The 13,752-nt window shown below is 41.8% G+C and overlaps 1 long non-coding RNA gene across 1 annotated transcript in view; it reads right to left on the bottom strand.

Annotated features, from left to right (window-relative positions):
* Positions 1 to 8,638: 8,638 nt before the first annotated feature.
* Positions 8,639 to 13,752, bottom strand: part of LOC122561974 — an 8,961-nt gene continuing 3,847 nt past the window's right edge. The window contains exons 2-3 of the long non-coding RNA XR_006315179.1: positions 10,479 to 10,522; positions 8,639 to 9,559 (exon numbers count right to left, since the gene is read on the bottom strand). This is a non-coding gene — a long non-coding RNA (uncharacterized LOC122561974). The remainder of the gene's footprint in view (positions 9,560 to 10,478; positions 10,523 to 13,752) is intronic.

Below are 13,752 nucleotides of genomic sequence, written 5' to 3'. Positions count from 1 at the left end.
GTGTATGATGGGAATTAATGGAGAGTCAAAATTATATTATTTTCTAGAACTATCGTCAGAGCAAAAAGGGAACAAGAAATTGTGACTACAGAAAATATGTAATTTTAAGGATGAGTTCTTTCGGTGATCTGATTATAAAGCTGTGCTAAAGGCTTTGATACCCAGTCACAAAGCTATTGTAAAGTACTTGGACTTGATACTAGTCACTAAATGCCAAAGCATGCTTTAACGATTCAAAGGTGGACTAGCTTCTGGTATTTTTATTGAATGCAATACCACAAACATGGACAGCTTTGAAATTCCTCTATCAGTGTGAATGGGACCAAACAGTATAACACGGCTCTCGTAGCTCCCCAACTCTGAGACTAGACTACCACCAGAGGAGTACAGAATAAAATTTACCCCAAGGTGAGGTTTTCAACTCACTATAACAGCAAAATTTCAAGTTGAACTGCTTTTTGAAAGTTCATTTTTGATATCAGTAACTGACATCATACATTCAGGAGCAGGGAACAAAACATGATTGAACATCACAATTACTTAGTTATACGTTGATTAATTCATAAAGATGGGGAATGGGATAGGTAATGAAGTTAACAACTGACCTGGTTATGACTCTGGCCAATTCCTAATCAAACTTCTCCTGCTGGTCAAAATGGCCATATTTGAAATGAATTTGTAAAGAATAAGGGAATGGTCACAAACAGACCAGTTTTTAAAAAATCTAGATGATGTCTAACATCAATTGAATGAATAATGTGGTATGAAATTCTCATGTCAGAGGCTTGGTATTCTAACATTAACTATACAAGATAACCTAACAACACTGCAGTTCACATTAAACTATATTGTCCATTTTATCCGCCAAAAACAGCAATCATCATGATATTTACTTGCTACCCCAACTGAAAGGTAAATTTGACCTTGGCTAATTTGGGTGGATGAAAAATCTTTCAGAGCCTATTTATTTCCACCCAAAAATTCAAAAGCACATGGCAAATGTCATAAACTGCATAAATACCAGCTGTACAAATCTGCAAAATTTACCTCATTGTACAATTCACGCTAAGATGAATTTCTTAACTCATCACCAATGCAAAACTGCCAAGTTGATCGGAACTGCTTTTCTCTTTAATATTCATTTTTGGTACGTGAGCATCATTGGCAGAATCCGTGAAGAGTTTGGTCCCCTTATCTAAGGAAAGGTAGACTGGCACTGGAGGCAGTTCACCAATTTGATTGAGTGTGGAGGAATTTCCTTTCGAGAGGTTGAGTCGGTTGGACTTGTACTCATTGGAAATTGAAAGAATCAGTGGAGATTTAATAAAAAATATAAGATTCATAGAGGATTTGACAAGGCAGGTGGGGAAAGATTGTTTCTACTTATGTAGGAACCTAGAACAAGAAAATTTAATCTCAGAATAAGGGCCACCCATTTATGAGAGAGATAAGGAGGATTTTCTTCTCTCAGAGAACAGCGAATCTATGGAATTCTTCACCATAGAGGGCTGTTGAAGCTGGGTTTTTAAGTATATTCACAGCTAAGATAGACAGATTTTTAATTAGTAAGGAAATCAAAGGTCATGAGGAGAAAGCAGAAAAGTGGCTTTAAAGATTATCATAGCAACTGTGATTTCATTGAAAGGTGGGGCAGACTCAATGGGACAAGCAATCTAGTTCGGCTCCTATATCTCATGGCCTCATTTGTTGCCTTAAGAAGATAATGGTGAGCAGCTTTCTGGAATCACAGCAGTCCATGTTGAATAGGTAGACCCACAGTGTTACTGGAATTAGATTAGATTACTTACAGTGTGGAAACAGGCCCTTCGGCCCAACAAGTCCACACCGCCCCGCCGAAGCGCAACCCACCCATACCCCACATTTACCCTTACCTAACACTACGGGCAATTTAGCATGGCCAATTCACCTGACCTGCACATCTTTGGACTGTGGGAGGAAACCGGAGCACCCGGAGGAAACCCACGCAACACGGGGAGAATGTGCAAACTCCACACAGTCAGTCACCTCAGGCGGGAATTGAACCCGGGTCTCTGGTGCTGTGAGGCAGCAGTGCTAACCACTGTGCCACCGTGAAAGAAATAACAAAATATTTCTAAATCAGAATTCTGTGACTTGTGGAGGGAACCTATGGGTGGTGATGTTCCCATGCAACTCCTTGTTCTTCTAGCTTCAAGAGGTCCCAGTACTTGAAAATATTATTGAAGGAGGGTTGGCAAGCTGCTACACTACATTGTGTAGGTGATACACACTGCTGCTATTGTTTCCAGTGGTGGAGAGAGTTCGTGTTGAAAGTGGGAGATAGTATGCCAATCTAGCAGGCTGCTTTGTTCTAGATGGTGTCAAGATCGCTAAGTGCTGTTGGAAAGACAAGTGAGGTGTATTCCATCACAATCCTGATTTATGCCTCATAAATGTTTTGGGGAGACAGGAAGTTAATTCCTAACATTTGATCTACTCTTGTAGCCAAAGTATTAGTATGGCTTGTCCAGGTTAATGGTAACACCCCAAGATATTGGTGGAGAGGATTTCAGCAACAGTAACGCTGTTGAATGTTAAGGATAGATGATTAGGTTCTTAGCTTTATTATTGGAGATGGTCATTGCTGGTATTTGTATGGTGTGAATGTTACCAGCTCAAAATTGAATGTTGTCCAGAACTTGCTAAATGTGGATATGGGCTGTTTTGATATCTGAGGAGTAGCAAGTGGTACTGAACACTAACCTGAAGAATTTCTATAGCAATGTGTTGGGACTGGACTCATTGGCCTCGAACAATCACAAACATTTGTATTATGGTCTGGCTCTAACTGATCAGTTCTCCCCTGATTCCCAATGACTTTAATTTTACAAAGACATTGATGTCAAGAGCAGTTACTGTCTGGAATTCAACTCTTTGGTCCATGTTTCAGTAATGATAACATGAAGCTGAGCTACCTTGGTGGGATCCAAACTGTACATTGGTTAGTTGGATGCTGCAAAACTGGTACCCTTTACTGCACTACCAACAACTCCTTCTAACACTTAACTGATGATTAAGAGATTGATGAGGTTTTAATCAGCCAGATTGGATTTAGAACCATAGAAAGCAGCACAGAAAGGGGCCTCTGAACCCATGATATCTACACTGCCTGACAAAAAAAAACATTCTAGTCCCATTTTCCAGCACCTGTTCCATAACCTTGCATTTAGAGTGCTTCAGTGCAGATCCAGGCACTTAGTAAATGAGTTGAGAACTTCTGCCTCCATCACTGAATGGGGCACTGAATTCTAGACATCCACCACCCTTTGAGTGAAAAGGTTTTTCCTTATTTCCCTTTTAATTTTTCTACCAATCACCCGAAATCTCTGCCCACTGTAATTGACTTCTCTGCTAAAGGAAATAGGCATTTCCGGTCTACTCCATCTCTGCCCTCATCTCAATTAAACCACCCCGCTGTATCCTGTGTTCTGAGAAAAACGATCCTAGTCTATCCAATTTTACTTATACCTACAATCTACAAATCCTCACAACATTCTTGTAAATCTCCTCTGTACTCTTTTTCGAGTAGTCATGTCCTTCTGTAAAGTATTGACCAGCACTGTACACAACATTCCAGCAGTGGCCTAGAAAATGTTTTATATAATTCCAACTTTATATGATTGCTTTTCTATTTATTCCTTGTCCAATAATGAAAGCATATTTTTCTTTATCTTATCTACCTGCTCTGTCACCTTCAAGGACTTGTGGGCTTACATTCCAAGGTCCCTTACTTCCTCTACTCCTCTCAATATAACCCCGAGTCATGACTCTGCTTTATTTGCCCTTTCCAGATACATTATCTCATGCTTGCAAAGGACTGAACTCCATTTGCCACTTTTCTACCCACTCAACCAAACCAATGATTTCATTCTGTAGTCAACAACCCTCCTCTTCACTATCAGCTATATGGCTAATTTTTCTGCTGTCTAGAAATTTCTCAACAATGCCCCCTCAACATATTTAGATACCAATTATTAACATATACCACAAACAGGAAGGGACTTGCAGCCCTGAGGTACACCACTGGAATTCGTCCTTAACCTGGAAAAATATTCATCATTATCCTTTGTTTCCAATGAAATGAGGGAAGTTTGGACCCAACTCGCCACATTCTCTTGTACTCCGACAGCTTTTATTTTTCTCACCAGTCTACCCTCTGGGACCTTGTCAAACACCTTATGAAAATCCATGTAGACAACATTGGATGACTGTTACCAATCCTCCTTATTACATGCTTAAAAAATTAAGTGAATAAGGCATGACTTTCCCTTAACATAACCATACTAATTATCCCTAATTCATAAGCCGAAGTGACATTTTATCTCTCTACCCCATGGCTCAGAAGCCTCATTCCTGAAGCAGGGCTTATGCCCGAAACATCGATTCTCCTGCTCCTCGGATGCCGCCTGACCTGCTGTGTTTTTCCAGCACCACACTCTTAACTCTGACATTTTATCCTGTCTCTCAAATTGATTTTAATAATTTTGTCCACCACCAATTTTGATATGATTCTGTGGGAAGGATGTATCTGGACAGTTCTATACATTGTTGAGTCAATACCAGTGTTGTAGTTGTAGCTAAAGAATACAGTTAGTTCTGGAGCATAAGGCTTCAATACTACAACCTGGATATCAAAGGACCTTTCCCTCACAGGGAAGAGAAAGAAAATAAATGGTTGATTGCTACAGAAGGCCCTTTGATTCCTCCTAATGAACTGGGTGAGCAATGGCAAGGGAATGGGTTATCAGCAAAAGCCATACGAAGTAATCATCTGCAGCACTCAAATTGCAGAGGAGAGTTGTGTGGGCAGCACAATCACCTGACATTGTGGCCAAAGTAAGACCTGCTTTTATATAGTGCCTATAGCCACAGGATGTCCTGTGTTGATGATGTAGGTTTTGAAGTTACATTACATGTCGTAACTTATGAAACGTGGCAGTCACAAATCATTATGCAATCAGGCAAGTCAACACAGATTTGTTAAAAGTCATGTTTGACTAATTTGTGAGCACTCTTTGAGGAAGTAACAAGCATCATGGATAAAGAAGAAGCTGTGGATATGGTATAGTTAGATCTCCAGATGGCTATTTATGTGGTGCCACATCAAAGGCGAATGCTTGTGGTGTAGAGGGTCACATATTATGCATAAAAGATTTATTCAGCAACTTAAAGGAATAGGGATAAATTGATCACCTTCAGGTCAGCAGGCTGATACTAGTGGAGTGTCGCAACTATTAACAATCTATATTATTAACTTGGATGAAGCTACCATACGTATAGTGGACAGACAGAAGGCTGGAAGAACACAGCAAGCCAGGCATCATCAGGAGGTGGAGAAGTCAACATTTCAGTTGGAACCCTTCTTCAGGACCGCGGGTGGGTGCGGGGGGAGCTGCAGATAAAGGGGATGCTGGGGGCAGGGTGGTGAAGTGGGGATAGGTGGACACAGGTAGAGGGTACAACCTGGTTGGTCAATGGGAGGAATGAATCTGGTTGGTGACAGGAAGGAGTGGAAGGGAGGGGGAGGGGCTGGGAATAGAGTTGGGGGATGGGGAACTCAATGTTGAGTCCTCTGGGCTGTAGGCTGCCCAGGCAGAAGATAAGGTGTTGCTCCTCCAATTTGCAATTTGCTTCATTGTGGCTTTGGCGGAGGCCAAGGATGGTGATGTCGGAAAGGGAGTGGTTAAGGGAATTAAAATTGGCAGTGATTGGGAGGTCTGGTCGGCCACTGCGAGCCTGACTGAGATGCTCGGTGAACCGTTCCTTAAGATAATGTTCGGACTCCCTGATGTAGAGAAGCCCACATCGGGAGCATCAGATGCAATAAACTAGGTTGGAGGAGAGGCAGGTGAACCTCTGTGTCAACTTGAAGGAGACAGTAACGTCAACAATAAACCACCTACTACTCTTCGGGATACAATCGTCTTTTCCTTGGGGCCCTGGATGGAGGTGAGAATGGTGGTGTACCAGCAGGTTTTGCAGCTTTTCCGGTTGCAAGGCAAGGTACCTAGAGGTTCGGGTGGGGTTGGTGGGAAGAATGGCGCTAATCAAGGACTGCGAAGAGAATGGTCCTTATGGAAGGCAGAGTGGGCTGCAGGGGGGAAGATGTTCTTGGTGGTGGGGTGTAGTTGGAGTTCGCAGAAGTGTTTAAGGATGTTACACCCAAAATGTCGACTTCTCCAGCTCTTGATGTTGCCTGGCTTGCTGTGTTCTTTCAGCCTCCTGCCTGTCTACTTTGGATTCCAGCATCTGCAGTTTTAAAAATATTTATATATATAAATGAAAACAAAAAATTATGAAGTACAAAAATGTAGAAAAGTAGAAATAATATTACATTACTATATTAGATTACTTAGAGTGTGGAAACAGGCCCTTTGGCCCAACTAGTCCACACCGACCCACCAAAGCGCAACCCACCCAGACCCATTCCCCTACATTTACCTAACACTACAGGCAATTTAGCATGGCCAATTCTCCTGCACATTATTGGACTGTGGGAGGAAACCGGAGCACCCGGAGGAAACCCATGCAGACAGTTGCCTGAGGCAGGGATTGAACCCAGGTCTCGGACGCTGTGAGGCAGCAGTGCTAACCGCTGTGCCACCATGCTGCCCACAGTAACGTCAACAATAAACCACCTACTACTCTTCGGGATACAATCGTCTTTTTCTTACTTAACTTTACCCAAGTTAAAATAAACTCAAGTTAAATAAATAGTATTAAATTACAATGCAATAAAATTAAATTACACTACAGTATACTACTCTACTCCACTCACCACACCTCTACCGAAGCTCCTGTCCACGGCAGCGACAGTTATTAAACCCCTTTTACTCGGCCTCTTCCTCCCGGGGTCCCCGGACCACCATAAATGGCCCTCGTGGTTATATAAAGGCCCTAATCAGTACCGCTGTTAGGTCCATGTCTATGTAATTTAGAAAGAGCCGCCATGTTTTATAAAATTGCTGTGTTCCATGGTGCACCATACTTGTCAGATAATCTTAGGGGTAAGCTCCATCACAAGTCTGCACCACCCCACAAGACCTAGAGGTTTTTCTGATATCCAGTTCATTAGAATGTTCTTCTACACGCAGTGTATAAGAATGTTAAATAACCTCTTCCCATGTTCACCCAGAAAGGGCCGATTCGGTAATCCTTTTGGGATTAACTTCAATTCCCAGGATCTTCTCCAGCTCATTCACTATGGCATCCCTATATCTGCAAATCTTGTAGCAGGATGAAAAGCAATGTGTAAGGGTGCTTATGCTGATTTTACAATTGGGACATTCCGGAGAAGATCCTTTCTTAAACTTTGCTAACCTCTCTGGTGCCATATGGGCCTGTGAAGGATCTTCAGTTGCATAGCTTGTGCTTTATTGCATATTGAATTTTTCTTTATACTCCCCCATCTGCAGTTCTTCCAAATCTCTAACTAAATGTACAGTAGCTAAATTTGTTAATAACACACAGGTAGAAAAATAAGACTAAATGTTGACTGATAGTGGGAAAAAAATTTGAAAAAGTTTCATTTTGTTTGTAGTTGCCATTAGCTAGAATTGAATCTGTGGATTTCAGTGAAATGTTCAAAGCTCTTTGCTTTAAATAGGACTTAGTAAATTAAAGATTCTACTGGAACCAATTCCTTTGTATTTATGTCAGACAGACCTTTTGTGTTAGCAGCATATAAAACTATTCAGCTTAAGAAAATATAGATAACTTGTGTCTCATAACATAGAGGTCGTGTCTTACCATCCAGGTACAAGTCCCATTTGCCCCACAAATATCTCATCATATGCCTGAACATGTTACTTAAAAATAATTTTAATTCAGCCATCTTAGTGTGATGTAGCACCAAAACAGAGTGCTGGGAGCTGAATGAATAGTGAGTTAGAAAAGAGATTGAAATAATTTGAAAAAGCAAAAACAATCTTTAAGAATTACTCGTTATTCTATTCCTAGTTAAAAAACAAGGTTGCAAAGGGATACAAACAGTTTACAGAGAGCATAAAATCGCTAAAGTGTGGAAGCAGGCCATTTGGCCCATCAAGTCCACATTGACTCTCAAAGAGCATCCCATCCAGACCCACCCCCTACCCTATCGCTCCATCTCTGCATTTTCCATCACTTAGCTTGCATATCCCTGGACACTACGGGCAATTTAGGCAGAAGTGGGGTACTGCAGATGCTGGAGATTACAGTCAAGATTAGAGTGGTGCTGGAAAAGCATAGCAGGTTAGGCAGCATCTGAGGAGCAGGAAAATTGACATCCTGATGAAGGGCTTTTGCCCAAAACATCGATTTTCCTGCTCCTCGGATGCTGCCTAACCTGCTATGCTTTTCCAGCACCACTCTAATCTTGACTCTGGGCAATTTAGCATGGCCAATCCATATAAACTGCACATCTTTGGACTGTGGGAGGAAACCCATGCGTATACAGGGAGAATCTGAAAAATCCACACAGACTTTTGCCTGAAGGTGGAATCAAACTCAGGTCCTTTGCACCAGTGCTAACCACTGAGCTACTGTGCTTGATTTTCATTCTATATTCTCCCATAAAGGAAACATCATCTCCGTATCTACCTTGTCCAGGCTCCTTGGGATCATTGTTCATTTAAATCAAGCTGTTTCTTAACCTTCTAAAATAGAGTGGATACAAACTTAGCCTGTTCACTTCTCAAAAGACAACCCACTCATCCTAGGCATTAGTCAAATAAACTTTCTCTGACCTACTTCCAACACACTTATATCCTTCAGTGAAAAAGGAGACCAATACTATATACAAGACTGCAGATGTTGTCTCACCAGTGCCCTGCGTAACTGAAGCATAACCAAATAAACAAATATGAAACGGCTTGTATAACTGAAGCAATATAATCAAAGTGATGTGAATGAAATATGCTTTTACTAAGTTGCACTGAATGTGTGGTGGAGACAGATTGAATTATGGTTTCCTATTGGGAACTGAATAGCCATCTGGATAGAAACAATGCCTGCTCATGTGGAAAGGGTAGAACAATAGTACTAACTGGTTTGCTCTTGATAAAAGCTAACATGGACTCAACTTGGTCTCCTTAATTGTAACCATTCTTTGAATCACATTACATCAAGACGTTACACTCCATGAGCAAATTACAGGATGCACTCACAATGACAGGGAACTACAGATAATATTGAGAAAGTTACAAATCAAATGAATTGCTTTAATTTTGCTGATCAAAATCTGTGTAAATTGTAATCCGTGAAAATTCACAAACTGACAAATTATTTTGTAAAAATGCAATTTAACTTCAAGCACTTGTGTACAGAAAGCCCTGCACAAGACATATTCCTCCATATATAGCATCAAACCAGCAAAGTGTATTAGTCCCAGCCGCAGGAAACTTTTACCAAAGGCGCCCTCTGTTGACTAGGGCAAACTTAGGATAATTGAACACTTCATGCAGGATCGAGTACTCCACCAAAGTCGATAGCAAACATTTGATTGGAGATGTCTCTTTGTCACTTATCACTGTTCGTTGCTCTGGAATATTGTTGGAAACATGAGATATTTGCAAAGATACTAGAAATTAAGATGATTAATGGCTATCCCGTTTGTCAAACTCATTTCTTTCTCAAACAAAATCCATTGATTGTCAGATTTAATTTCATAAGAGAAGGTTCCAGGTGAAAAACTCTTTGATTACTAAAGGTGATCAAACAATATTAGAATGTACCTGCCTTGACCACTCCCATTGGCAGCTCATTTCATGTGCGTACCACCCTCTGTGTAACAAAGTTGCCCCTCAGGTTCCCTTTTATTCTTTCCCCTCTAACCTTAAACTGATACCCTTTCTTCCTCGATTCGCTAACCCTGGGAAAAAGACTGAGTGCGTTCATCCTATCTATGCATCTCATGATCTTGTACACTCCTATAAAATCCCCTCTCAGTCTTCTATGCTCTAAAAGGTCCTAGCTTGTCCAAACTCTCCCCACAATGCAAATCATAACTCCAGGCAACATCCTTGTCAATTTCTTCTGCACTCTTTCCAGTTTAATAATATCCTTCCTATGACAAGGTGACCAAAACTGAATACAATACTTCAAGTGCGGCCTCATCAACGTCCTGTATAACTGCAACTTCTATACTCAATGCCCTGACTGATGAAGGCCAGGGTGCCAAAAACATTCTTCATTGCCCTGTCTACCTGTGACTCCACGTTCACAGAACTCTGAACATGAACTCAGAGATCCCTCTGTTCTACTACACTCCTTAAGGCCGTACCATTCACTATGAAACTCCTACCTTGATTTGAATTTTCAAAATGCAAGACCTCACACTTATCTATATTCTCGTGCAAGAAGAAATATCCTACTGATATCCACCTGGTCAAGTCCCCTCAGGATCTTGTATGCTTCAATTAAATCATCTCTGACTCTGCTAAACTCCAGAGGATACTGACCTAAAACAGAAGTTGCAGGAGAAGCTCAGTGGGTCTGGCAGCATCTGTGAAGAGAAACAAGAGTTAATATTAAGGGCCCAAACATACCTTCCAGGTAAAGCAGCACCTTAATTGCATCTCACACAATTCTGTCTACTGCATTCACTGCTCACAATGTTGTCTCCTCTAAATTGGGGAAATGAAGAGTAGACTGGGTGACTGTTTCACAGAACATCTATGTTCTGCATGCAGAAAAGACCCTGAGCTTCCAGTTGCCTTGCACTTTAACACACCACCTTGATCCGTGATGAACATTTCAATTCAGACTTGCTGCAGTGCTCCAGCGAAGCTCAGTGCAAGCTGGGAGAACAGCACTTCATTTTTCCACTTGAGAACCCTGCAGCCCTCCAAACTCAATATAGAGTTCAATAATTTTACAGCCTGAATCCTTCCATGTCTTAGCCCCCTACCCCCACACAGTAGGCCTTATCATATAGTCTGCCATTAGCCACTAACAGTCTCCATTAACAGCTATTCACTCTCCTAGTCAGATCACTATCCACTCCTTTGTCTGCCCAACTGTTATTCTCTTTTTGGGTTCTATTCCTACCTATTGTTTACTCCATACCCCCTCTTCCCCATCCTATCTTCTGCATATAAACCAACATTTTTCTACTATTAGAAGGTTACCAGACCCGTAACGATAACTCTGATTTCTCTTCACAGATGCTACCAGATCTCCTGAGCTTTTCCAGCAATTTTTGTTAACTTCTGTTTCTGTTGCTGATTTACAGCTTCTGCAGTGTTTTCAGTTTTTATTGAGGATACAGACCTAGCATGTCAAGCCTTTTCTCATAAGGCAATCCATTGTTTCCAGGTATTACTGTGGTAAAAAGGTTTTCAGTTTAAATTTAGAATCACACAGTACAGAAGAGTCCCTTCAACCCATTAAGTCTCTACCACCAAAACTACACTAGCCTTACCTTCCAGCACAAGGTCCACAGTCCTAGTGTATTAGCTTTGGACAGGAATGTTGAGCCGTGTCAAGTGGATAACTCTTGTCTTCACCCTCCTGAACCCTCAACCCTACCATGGTCGAATAATTGTTGATGGAACAGAGGACTACCACAGGAAGAAAGAATTGTGGCAGTTACCAGGATAATAGGCATCCCTCTACATGATTTGGTCATGCACACATGTAAACTGAAGGACTGGAATCCATTTCACTTTGTGAAAATAACTGTTCACATGAGGTATACAAAAAGCAATGAGGATGTAATCAATGACTCCCACCTCAAAATCACATACTATGGGGGAGGCCTACAATTTCTTAGGTTTTTTTATTCACTCATGGAATGTGAGCACTGTTGGCTGGCCAGCATTTATTGCCCATCTGTAGTTCCCCTTGAGAAGGTGATGTTGAATTTCTTTTTCATGTCTGCTTACATCTCGCAAGATAAAACAAACTGTCTCTTGGTATATAGAGAGCATGTGTAACATTTCTTGTGTAGAAAAGAGTTTGAATCATGAGGTGCTGTTTCTATCTCTAGCTTTACCTGGAAAAAGTCCAGTGTGTATAGGAGCCATGGTCATCTGGACAGCCACCTGCTCTGCTTTAAGGTTACATTGATTTTAGTTACAACCTATTCTGTGAATCAGTACTCGTCCATGTTGAACAATGCTTGGAGGAATAACTGAGGGTGGCAAGAGTGCAAAAACATGCTGAGTGGGTGTATTCAACGTTCACTTGGCTGCAGCACTACTGACCGAGATGGTCGGATCCTAAACGACATAGCTGCTAGACTGGGTCTCCAGCAGATGGTGAGAGGGCCAAGAGATGCTTGTCATCATCCTTACCAATCTGCTGGCCATGACAGTATCGCTAAGAGTAACCAGGGCACAATCCTTGTGGAGACAAACTTCCACCTTCATATTGAGAGTACTTTCCATCCTGTTGTGTAGTGCCATCACCATGTTAAATGGGACAAACTTCAAATAGATCTAGCAACTCAAGACTAGGAATCCAGAGACGTTGTGAACAATCAACAGCAGCAGAATTACACTCCAGCATAATCTGCAATTTCAGAGCCCAGCATACCCCCCACCTTAACCATTACCATTAAGCCAGGGTATCAATCCTGGTTCAGTGGAGAGTGCAAAAGGACTTGCCAGGAGCAACCCTAGACATACCTAAACAATGAGGTGAATCTACCAAACAAGTCGACTTGCATGTCAATTAACATAAGCAACGAGTGATAGGCAGAGCTAAATGATCATGCACCATGAGCTCTCCAGTCGTGCCACATCCAGTCATGAATGGTGGTGGACAATTAAATAACTCACTGGAGGAGGAGGCGCCACAAATATTCCCAACCTCAATAATGGAAGAGCTCAATATATCAGTACAAAGATAAGGCTGAAGATTCACAGCAATCTTCAGCCAAAAATGCCAAGTGGATGAACAATCTTGGCCTCCTCCAGTGGTTCCCAGCATTACAGATGCCGGTCTTCACCCAATTTGGTTCATTCTATGTGATATCAAGAAATGGTTGGAGGCACTGGATACTGCAAGGCTATGGACTCTGACACATTCCAGCAATAGTACCGAAGACTTGTGCTCCAGAACTTGCTGCCTCCCCAGCCGAGTATGTTACGGCACTGGGATCCACCCAACAATGTGAAAAATTACCCAGTTATGAACTGTACATAAAAACCAGGATAAACTCAACCCGGCTAATTATCACACCAGCAATCTATTCTCGATCATTAGTAAAGTGATGGGAGGTGTCAAAGGTGCTATCAAACAGCACCTGCTCAGCAACACCCAGTTTGGGTTCCTCCAGGGCACACAGCACCTGATCTTACAGCCTTGGCTCAAAAATGCACAAAAGAGCTGAATTCCAGAGGAGACGTGAGTGTGTCAGCCCTTGACATGAAAGCTGCATTTGAGCAAGTATGGCATCAAGGTACCTGAGCAAAACTAGAATATAGGGGTATCAGGGGGCAAACTCTCAGGTAGTTGAAGTCATAACTGGCACGTAGGAAGATGGTCTTGGTTGTTGGGGATCAGTCATCTCAGCTCCAGGACATCTCTGCGGAAGTTTATCAACCATCCATCTTGAGCTGCTTCATCAATGACTTTCCCCTCCATCATAGTCAGAAGGGAGGTTGTTCGCCAATGATAGTACAATGTTCAGCATTATTGGAGGTGTAGTGGACAGCAAAGAGGATTACCTCAGATTACAACAGGATCTGGACCAGATGGGCTAATGGGCTGAGAAGTGGCAGATGGGGT

This window comes from Chiloscyllium plagiosum, chromosome 24 (genome assembly GCF_004010195.1).
Source record: "Chiloscyllium plagiosum isolate BGI_BamShark_2017 chromosome 24, ASM401019v2, whole genome shotgun sequence".
NCBI classification, from domain to species: domain Eukaryota; kingdom Metazoa; phylum Chordata; class Chondrichthyes; order Orectolobiformes; family Hemiscylliidae; genus Chiloscyllium; species Chiloscyllium plagiosum.
Note: the sequence above shows the minus strand (reverse complement) of the source record. Positions and strands in the feature narration are given on the sequence as shown.